The 11,039-nt window shown below is 40.0% G+C and overlaps 1 protein-coding gene across 1 annotated transcript in view; it reads right to left on the reverse strand.

Moving 5' to 3' along the window:
- The window catches only part of LOC102199653 (ribonuclease inhibitor-like), a gene marked incomplete at its 3' end in the record, with an annotated part of 13,575 nt that extends 2,882 nt beyond the window's left edge, over positions 1-10,693 (reverse strand). Inside the window, exon 1 of the mRNA XM_005755268.1 lies at positions 10,607-10,693. The remainder of the gene's footprint in view (positions 1-10,606) is intronic.
- Positions 10,694-11,039: the final 346 nt, after the last annotated feature.

Consider the following 11,039-nt stretch of genomic DNA (forward strand, 5'->3'; position numbering starts at 1 on the left):
AAGACTCGAAAGGACTTGAAATTCAAAGTTTCAGACTTGTGACTTTACTCGGACTTTTACACCAGTGACTTGAGACTCGACTCTGACTTGCCTGACATTACTTGAGACTTGACTTGTGACTTGAGGATAAAGACTTGAGACTTACTTGAGACTTGCAAAACAATGACTTGGTCCCACCTCTGGCTCCAAACAACCCGAACAGAAGTGTGACAGATTGGTACAAACCGTACAGATTGGAGAAAGTTATTTTTTCCCTGGAATCTGCAGATAAGAGAATCTGCCAGTAGCCCATGGTAAAATCCAATGTAGTGAAAAGGCGGGCAGTGCCCAAGAGGTCGTCAACCCAGGGCATGGGGTAGGCTTCAAGCTGTGACACTTCGTTCACCTTGCGATAGTCAACACAGAACCGTATAGACCCATCCTTCCTTACCACAGGAACTATGGGGCTACACCACACACTGTGAAACACTTCTATTACTCCCAACTTTAACATCTTAGCCAATTCCCTCTGAACAATTTGCCTTTTATGTTCAGGCAGAATGGTGCTCAATGAGTGAAGTATGACCAAGAACGGGGGAAAACACATCTGCTTGGATGTCTGGCCAATAAAATCGGGATGTTATTCTCTCCAGAGTTTTGTTTTATCCCACATGCCCTGCCATGGGGATATAATGAGCTGCCGGGAAATTATATTCCAGGCGGCATCGCAGCACCAACAGTTAGGTGTGTGTTTCTTCGGTGTGAGTGTCGTGACTCACTCAATACAGCCTGTCATTCCACAACAGGAAATGCAGGTAAATCTGCACAGCAAACAATATGTGATATCACGCGAGCCTTCTTCTGATAGCCCAGGTCAAAGCCAACCATTCCATTCTGCAGTTTCTGGCCCAGGCAAACAGCCGCTCTCCTCCAGTCATCCGGCTGGCTGGCTGGTCCTCCAGGGAGAGGCCCAGATGATCCACAACTGCAGCACACATCGAGTTAGGGCTGGGCGATATGTCGAGTTTTTTTTGTTTTTTTTAAATATCGATATATTTTTATACGAGATATAAGATCCTAAAATCCTTTCATTTTCTCAAAAGTTGACAATGCACCGTATGTATGAATTCTGGTTGTGCTTGATGACCGCGAAATGATTTTATGTGGGACACGGCGCTCAGCAATCTGTCAAAAAATGTTTTAGTACGACTTTGGTAAGCTACGGGGCTGCACCACTTGATGGATTGTCCGAGCATTGCTGCTACCGTAGTCTGGAGCCTTAGGGAGTGATATCTACTGTGCTTCAACGTAATATTACCATACTGTGTGCGTATGAGGACCATAACTTGCACCTGTTCAGCGATGTGGTTAAAAAGAGCATGTCAAACTCCAGGCCGTTGTCATGAAATCAATATCCTTAGTATCCTTATTTTCCTATTATATAGTTTTATGTACTTTAATATGAAGGCTTGTAGAGCAAGGCCACTTTTGACTCACAAATTGAGTGCTCAGCCAGACTAAAAAACAGGAAGTTTTAGTGCACAGGCGTATTAATAGATAAGACACAGAAAAGAGGAACTTTCCATATAAGCAATGTTTGAAACTGTGTGTGGCGTCTGAAGTACAGAAATAACACCATATAAGACACATGTTGAACTAAAAATGTTAGAGCTCTTGCAACTGGCGCTTTAGCTGTGCATGGGTCTCTCTCTCTTCCGGAAAATGATTGAATAAAAAGAAATATAAATTTTTTAACACACTATGAGTCGGTTTTCTCTGTTCTATTGTGGGGACAAAAGAATAGGGGTTAATATTTGGTGTTTCCGCCCGGTTCTTCGTGTAACAAAGAGAACAAATGTGGACGAAGGTTGGATCTGATATGAGGCGAACAGAAGACCGGTCTAAAGAGATTTAAAGGTAGGCACAAACCTGTTCAAAAAGCAAATTTGTGCATATTGGCTGAATTCTAAATTATCTGTTCGTTGAGTTGATGATCTTAACTATTAAATTGGCTCAGTAGTGGTAAAACTGAATTCTTAAGAATAAAGTGAAGCTTTGAAGAAAGGATAATGAAACTGTGAGAAAAAGACAGTACTGAGATAAAAAGTAACATGAGATGTTATGGTAAGAGAGAAAAGAGACCAATGTGTGTTTAGGAAAACACAGGATCATAGGTTATTGGTCATTTATTAAGTGTCAAGTTCAGGGGTGCAGGCCCCCTCCCTATTAGAGACCTCTATTAGGGGCCGCCGGTGTGCGGGACTGGAGATTGACCATCTACCAAGAATTGGGACCTTGGTTTAAAAATAGGGTTATGATCAGAGGATCATTTTGGGAGACACTTATTTGTGAGTAAATAGAGTAATTCTGGATGTGGAAGTCCGATGAGAAGGGCACCTAGAACTGGGCAAGGTGTCTAAGTGACTCAGGATTTCAGAGAATCGAGTCACTTGTGGTCTTAAGTTTTAATGGTAAATTAAATTTGAAGGAATTGATTTTAAAGGAAAATCGATGTTTACCATGTTGAAGTAATTCTGATGATATTACTAGATGTGCTGTGACACAAGTGAAGAATCAGTTGTGGACATGGGGATACACAATTGTGTTGATATTGATGGATCGGCTGCAGTCCACCTAATGAGTTAATGCTGGGTGCACTGAGACAAGAAACTGTTTTTAAATCATCACGGGCTGCAGTGATATACATGTGCTGAAGATTACTGGACCCATAGAGGTCCATTTGATGAAGTTCTTGGGCAGATAAATGACAGAAACAGTTTTTCAAGTGTGCGGAGAATTTTAAAAAAATGAACTTGCAGGTTCTCCATAGTCGGCGCACTGCGTGGACTTGTATCAGAGTTATAGATTAGATAGAACTTTATTAATCCCTCGGGTGGGTTCCTCTGGGAAATTCGATAAAAAAGTCCAAAGGTTATGACCTGGAGGTCATTCATTGTGTTTAAAGAAGAACAGGAATTAGAAAAGGATATTTAATCTCATATTTTGTGTAAATTGAGGAAAACTCACCATATATGTTCACCTTTTCTTCGTTTGAAGACACACACACAGTTTTTGGGTGTGAGTTACTTCCTCTTTTAATTTTAAACTGCGACACATGTGTTCATTGAACTAGAACTTCAGCAGTGAATGAGACAGGATTTAGATTAGGTCTAGTTCTGGTAAAGTAAAAGTTTAAGTCCAAAGTTTTATGCCCTGGAGGCCAAGAGTTGTGTATAGAAAAGAACATGACTCAGAAAAGGGCATTTATGGTCATATTTTGTCTAATTTGGGGAGAATTGTCCCATATGTGTTTATTTCTCTTCTCTTTTAAGAGGACATACGCAGTTACTGGCTGCAGTGTACTTCCTCTTTCTGATTTTAAAAGCAAGTTTGATAAAAATACTCTTAGGAAAGCGTATTTTGAGTGATTCTAAGTGTGTGAATATGTGAGAACTGGATTTGAGTGATTCTGTGTGATTTGTACCAAATAACAAATAAGTAATAATAACACTAGGTTCATAGCAGAGCGCGGGAAAAAAAGGAAGTCTGAGAGAAGAGAGTGTGTGTGTGTGCGCGTCAAAGGAAGATGATTGAAGTCACTAGTGATAGATAAACTTCACCATGTGAAGCATTTGTATGCCATTCAGGAAGTCTGAATATAGCTTGTGAGCTGGTGAGAGACGTTGCAACATGAAAACAGAAGAATTAGAGACTGAATGCCTTAAGAAAATGTAATAAAAAATTAAATTAATTACATGTTTTAGTGTGTCAATACAGGTGGAGTCTTCTCAACCTCAAAACATGAGTACAGCGGCAAAAGGATAGATTAACAGAATTGGGATGAAAACAGGCCAGACTTTTTACAGCTTGACCTCTCACTTTGTCTCCACCCTGAGAAGAAGCTTAAAGGACAGTCATTCTGCTGATGAAGACAGAAGACGGACAGAACACCGTGGATTTGAAGAGTTAACAGCAGGCAAAAGTCAGTGCAACTGACCTATAACACTGAAGGGTCAAGCAGCAGCATGTATAAATACCACTGATGGAACATGAGCTTTGAATTACAAGCTGGAAACTTGAAAAGTGACATGACTGTTTGAAGGCACTGGACGGGATATTTGCCAAGCTGGGAGTTAACCTACAAGAAAAGACAGAAAAGATCAACAGAGAAGAACGGATGACAACAGGGCAACTTGCAATACTTGCAAAGTAGATATTTAATTTAAGGGAGGAAACACTACGAATATGCAAAAGCATTTGCTCACAAAACACGTGATGACCTTAAATGAATGTCGTGTTTTTAATTCCGCTCCGGACTCGTGAATCTCAGCCCAGCAGCAGCGGTAACGTTTGCACGTCCTCTCCCGTTAATGCGGCAGGTAAATAATCAACTAACAGTGCATATTATGTTAGCGCGATCTGCCTTATTACAAACCTGCCATTACTGTGCGTTTAGGTGATCATGATGAGACAGACAGAGTCTGGCTCAGATGCTGGCAGTTCTCGCTGCAGTCTACCAGCGGCGTCTCCTTTCAGGCCAGGATAGACGAATGTCACCGAGCAGTGACTCAGTTTGTGGTCAAAGCCTTGCACCCGTTTGCCACAGCAGATGATTTTCAGTAAGTGAATGTGTTTAATTGTAGGCAGGGACATTACTGGGTATTCTTGTGTAATTGCTACATGTTATACTTTGTTATTGCTACAGAAGAATATTTATTTTATTATTTTACATTTACAATTTTTTTTCCTGGGGACCCTGTGACACCCCATTGAAGAGCCGTAGGCTGGATCTCTTAAGATCTCACTGCTGGGTTTACTCCTACATTTCTATCTTGTTCAAAGAGAAGATATAAAACAAAGTTCTGAGCTAATCGACCTTAGTGTTGTCCTTTTTTAAAAATAATCGATAAAGAATCGAATCGTTAAACAGAATCGAAAATGGAATCGGAATCGTGAAAATCTTATCAATACCCATCCCTAACAGGAACTAACAATTACGTGAATGAATAGAAAACACACATACACAAATTGTTATATGTGAAATTATTTTTGGAAAGAATCAGAAATGAGACAGTTTGAATCCACCGCTCAGTGCAAAGAGGCATGAATTAAATTTCTGACCGGAGAGAGAAGCAGGTCGGTTAAGCAGTGATGATAATAATGAAAATGTCTCAGTTTTGTTATTTTTAGATGCAAAGAAGACCTGGATCAATTTTCCACATGCAGCGCTTGGAAGAAAGTTATAGGTTAACATCACTGGAAATGTTCAGGCAAGTTTCTGGTTCAAGTGTTTACAGCGCCATGTGTTACTAAACCTCACCAGCGAGCTCTAACTCCTGGCTGAACACAGAGGAATGCTGTTATTTAATGTGGGAATTAAAATTTGGGTTAGCAAACCTGGGAAAGAGAAAACTGACTGTTTAAAGGGAAAATTGTGAAGGAGTCTGAAACACTGCAAAAAGAAACATATACAAACTCACACACACAAACAGAAAACGGATTAACCTTAGAAATACAAGAGAGCTCATGAAGATTTGACAGCATGTTGAGCATGTGAGTCTGTTTATCATCTTGTCCAAATCGCTAAATGTGTAGTAGTTTTAGAAAAGAACATTTAGAATTTAGTGATGATGGTGTGCAAGTTGTGCAGCTTTTAACAAGATTTTCTGTGTATTGAGCAGGTGAAATTATGTCAGTTGACATCAGACTGTCAGGATGCTGAAGAACCTGAGGCCATTGAAATATGATGTGGGGAAAATGAACAGAGTGATTTAAGTCTGATTTCAGACTATGTAAGTATTAGTTAAGCCAAAAGTAGGGGAAAACTTTTGTGGCCCTGAAGTTCTAATCCCAACCACATATGGATAGATTAATAAGCAAAATTTTCTGTGTTTAAGATTTTTGAGGTTGTTTGAGTGATGGGTTGATTCGGTCAGTTTGCTTTGGGTGTTCTTCTTATTTTAATAGAGGGAGTTTTATTAAACATGGACATGTCTAAGGGGGCCCATTATTTTTGTAACAGTGCACTTAGAGAAAACCAGGCAGGTGATTTTGTTTTGTGCTTTGATGAGCTAATAATCAGCTCTCTTTTTTCAGATTTTTGTTCTAAGCAGGCCTGCAAGAATAACAGTGCCGTAAAAATTTCCGGGAGAACAAACATAAGGTGAGCTTTTCCAGATTACAATGGGCGGAGGAAAAGGCTACCTGTGGGGACCTCATCAGGTTGTAAGTCCCTGTCTAAAAGGATTGCCGCGAGCCAATCCAGTCCAGAAGCATAAAGAACTATTTTCCTAAAAAAACAAAATAAAACAAATTAATGAGCTCATGTTGCTGAGGGTGGAGAATCTGATTATTTGCGCGGGAATCTCCACTATCAGCAATACCTGGTGTGAATGCGTGTGAATGAATGTGTGTAAATGGACGGTGACTGGACGGACGAGGTGGACTAAAAGTTGGACCGAATGGACACTGAGATAAAGACTGGACTAAGGTTAAACACATGACTGATAACTGTTCTGTTTTAAGTTTTCTTTCTTATAACACATAAAGGATCATAAGTGGGGAAAACTGAGTATGAAATGTGAAGTTCAGGTTAACACACAGGTTTTGTTTCTAGGAAGTTCCAAGGATGCAGGCTCTGGATGGAGACAGGAGTTCGAAAAGATTTGACATGATGATTTCATTCCTTAAACACAGGTTTGCAGGCCTGGAACAGATATACCTGAGAGGAGGATTGCTGAGGTGTTTTGAGAAATGATATGACTAACCTTTTTCTTTTAATTTCCTAAGCTTGGGTGAAGCATCTTGAGTTTCTGACACATAAGATGTGTCAAAAGGGGGGATTTTAGGTTCAATTTGAAATAATGGGTTTTAGGATCATTTTATGACTTTTGGGGTGTTTGATAATTTAGATATGGTAAAACCGAGGCAGAAATTGTTATTTTCATGTTTAAGTTAAAGGATTAAAATGAACTGAATCCTTTTTAGAAGATAAAATGCCGGTGTTAATAATCGGTTGAATACCAAACTTAAAGGGAAACTGTGGGACAGCTTGAATAAAACACATGCTTTGGTGAAAGGAGGGAAGATTTTAGGAGTAAAATGTTTGATTTATTTTTGATTTCTAGAATAAGCGGTTATAATGCAGGCTTACATATGCAGACATAACGTAAATTGGTTTCTGGGGTAGAGGTGAAAAACAGTTTGCTTTGTCTTTGCTTAGCAAGAAGTAATGCAGATGGTGTGAAAATAGGCCTGCTCTGAATAGGTCGACAGGACACATCTGGAGACTGAGACAACCATATAGGGCAAAGGTGGCAGAACTTGTAAATGTATGTGTGACTAAAAAGAGGAAGTAAGTTTAGCACAGGAGGATCATGATCAGATGAGAGAAGAAGAGAGCTTCTTAAGAGAGTGTTAAAAGTGTCGCTTACCCAAATGAATAACATTGAAGATTATAGACGTAGAAATGATTTTTATACACATTGCGATTGTGCTCATGAAAGAGTTGATGCTCAGTCTATTCAAGGTCTTAAGCTTCATCTGGCGCGATGTCCCGACGATCTATTGCGTAAGTGACTTGGAGCAATAGAAGGTTAAACCGCATACACGCTTACAAACACAAATGATTTAAACATAGGCCAGGCCGAGGGCCTGGAATTCATTTAGCTTCTAACTGCAGTTGAGCTTGCCTAGTAACAAGTGACAGAAGAAGAGTCAAGAAATTTTAAGTCCCCAGGAATCATCTGGAAGGTGAAACAAATTGCCATGTATGGAAGAATGTGATAGAAAGAGGAACGTCTCTGTCTGTTTTTAGGCTGATATGGTGATGGTGTATATCTTACCCTGGGCGTGTTTAATAAAACTAAAAGTGTTGCTCACACACATAAAGAGTATTGAGATTAAGTAAGATAAGATCAAGTAAAGATTAAGTAAAGTTAATATAAAGGCTAGGACCCAGAACATGATATTGTGAACCAACTTTGAATAATTAAAGGAACATTAGATGAACACAGTAGATTAGTGAGGTGTAGTAGAGAGAGGCGTTTTGTTTTCTATCCTTTACAGGAGAAGATTTCAGGACCACAGCGACCACAGGGGTGGCGAGAATCCTGGAAGCTCGAGACCAAATGGAACCAATCAGAGAAAGGGGAACCCAAAAAGAAGCAAAGAGAACCATTGTTCCAGAAAATGTGTTTAACAGACTAAAAGCTTGTTAGACAAAGGTTAAATGTGAGCATAAAAGATATGCGAAGAAATCAGGACTAAGTTTAAAGAAGAAATGAGGTAAATTTTTAAAGAGGAAACAGGTTAACTTTATAGAGGCTGTTTCCAAACCAGTGACAAAAGTAAAGTATGATCTTTTACCAGGAAAAGCTAATTTTATCTTTTTGGAGTTTACAGTGTAGACTGAGGGAAGTCAAGAGTAGTTTTAAACTGGGATTGAAAGAAAATTAAACTGGGATTCTAGTTGACAAGGGGGTGAAGGACATAGATTTAGGGCAGCTCACAGCCTGGCGTAAATGCATGGTGCTGTCTCATCACTTGATTTATTGATTTGATTTATTTTTATGACAAAAATAATAAGGAAACATTGAAAACATACAACCCGTTGAGGGGACAGATAGGGTTGGGCAATTGAAAGGTTTTGTTTTGTTTAGCATAATTTCTTTTGTTATATTTTAGCTTTTAACATGGAACACGCCTCTCTGGAGCTTCTCTCCTTAGGCTACCCCCCCCCCCCCCCCACCAAAATCCCATCTCCATAGAGACTGTGTCAGCTCCCAAACAGACAAAACAAACTGCAGCCAGCAGTAAACAACTTAAACATAAACAATCACAAAGAAAGAACAATAAAGAATCCACATCTGAACCAAAGAGAAAAATTGGAATTGGAAAAATTGAATTGGATTGAATTGAAGTGAACTTAATGGCATAAATTAGGAATTATGTCGTGTTTCTTACAAAACACAAAAAGGGGAAGAACTGTCATGAAATCAATATCCTTAGTATCCTCATTGTCCTATTATATTGTTTTATGTACTTTAAAATGAAGGCTTGTAGAGCAAGGCCACTTGCTCAGCCAGTGTTCAGCCAGACTGAAAAACAGGAAGTTTTAGTGCACAGGCATATTAATAGATAAGACACAGAAAAGAGGAACTTTCCATATAAGCAATGTTTGAAACTGTGTGTGACGTGTGTGACGTCTGAAGTACAGAAATAACACCATATAAGACACATGTTGAACTAAAAATGTTAGAGCTCTTGCAACTGGCGTTTGAGCTGTGCAGGGGTCTCTCTCTTCCGGAAGATGATTGAATAAAAAGAAATATAAATTTTTTAACACACTATGAGTCGGTTTTCTCTGTTCTATCGTGGGGACAAAAGAATCGGGGTTAATACTGTCAGTCACGTAGCAGAACTTGGGAACAGAGCAGCTGTGAAATCTGTCTGTCTTTGTTATTACGCTCAGCGTCTGTTAGTTTACATGTTGACTGCACAATTGCGAACTTTTTGTTATGCACAAAAACAACATTGTTTTCTTTTATTTATAGAGCATTATTATTTATTAAATGCTAATTATTTATTTGAGTAATTTTTCATGTACATCTACATTGTATGTTAATAAAAGTGCCTGTATGACATCTGGGACACAGCTTTGACTAAGAACTCTCTTTTTGTTCTTACTTTATGGCTTTAAAAAAACATTGAGATATATATCGTATATTGCCATCCAGCTAAAAACTATCTAGATATAAATTTTGGGTCATATCGCCCAGTCCTAATTGCAGCCAGAGGCGGAGGCAGAGTCAGGGCCGCCATCTGGGCCTCCCCTGACAGTAGCAGCTGCAACAGCAGTGCCCACTTCTCCTCTGGCCAACGACACACCAGTGCTTTGGCGCGGAAAGTCTCTGTAAAAATTTGCAAATCGTTGCCCTCCCCCATCCGATGCAATGCCACCGACAGCAAAAGGGAGGGGGCCGGCGCCAAAGCAGCCTCCACCTCTTTCCCCCGTCACTGCCCTGAGAGCTCACTGTACCTCCCCTCCACTGCAGCAGGCCAGAGACCACACCCACGCCCCACAGTGACATAAAGTCTCATGCCTCCTTATCCACAGTGTAGATGTCAGTGTCCTCTGGGTCCTTACTGATCATTGCATTTCTGTCACAATTTGTCAAGGTTTACAGACTGTGCGCAGTCAAAGTGATTGGAGGGACTGACAGAAAAGCAAGGAAATAGATCAGGCACCCGGAAATCAGAAGACTCATAATGAATGTGATTAAATCTGCCAGCATCTGCAGATCCTGGGGAACTGTATTTGTGAGGCTGATTGTATTATATAGAAGTGAACTCATCTCCAACTGAGCAGTGCACTGACACAGAGCAATGAGATCAGAGGAGAAATGATTGAGTTGATGATTATCACCTATGGGTCCATCACAGTCTTTAAAACAGAGCTGTATTAATAAAATTTACTTACAGGATAATCAGGATATGACTTTGATAAAAGCTGACACCCAGAAATGTTTAAGAAACTGACATTTCCTGCTGCTATGATTTTTTAAGGGTTCATCACACATTACAGGGTTTGTGTTATAAATATAAGACTAATCACAGAGTTACTTACAGAGCTTTGTTGGAGGCGTTGACAACTGGCAGCAGCCCTAGAAGACCTTCCTCTGAAGCAGAGTATTTCTTCAGGTCAAACACATCCAGATCTTTTTCTGATGACAGTAAGATGAAGACTAGAGCCGACCACTGAGCAGGAGAAATTGTATCGTAGGACAGACGTCCTGATCTCAGGGACTGTTGGATCTCCTCCACTAGAGAACGATCATTCAGTTCATTCAGACAGTGGAACAGGTTGATGCTTTTCTCTGCAGACAGATTCTCATCGAGCTTCTCCTTGATGTACCGGACTGTTTCCTGATTGGTCTGTGAACTAATTCCTGTCTGTGTCAGCAGACCGCGTAGGAGAGTCTGATTGGTCTGCAGTGAAAGACCCAGGAGGAAGCGGAGGAACAAGTCCAGGTGTCCATTTGGACTCTGTAAGGCCTTGT

The sequence above is a fragment of the Pundamilia nyererei genome, unplaced genomic scaffold (genome assembly GCF_000239375.1).
Source record: "Pundamilia nyererei isolate P.nyererei 1_Seehausen unplaced genomic scaffold, PunNye1.0 scaffold01126, whole genome shotgun sequence".
NCBI lineage: Eukaryota > Metazoa > Chordata > Actinopteri > Cichliformes > Cichlidae > Pundamilia > Pundamilia nyererei.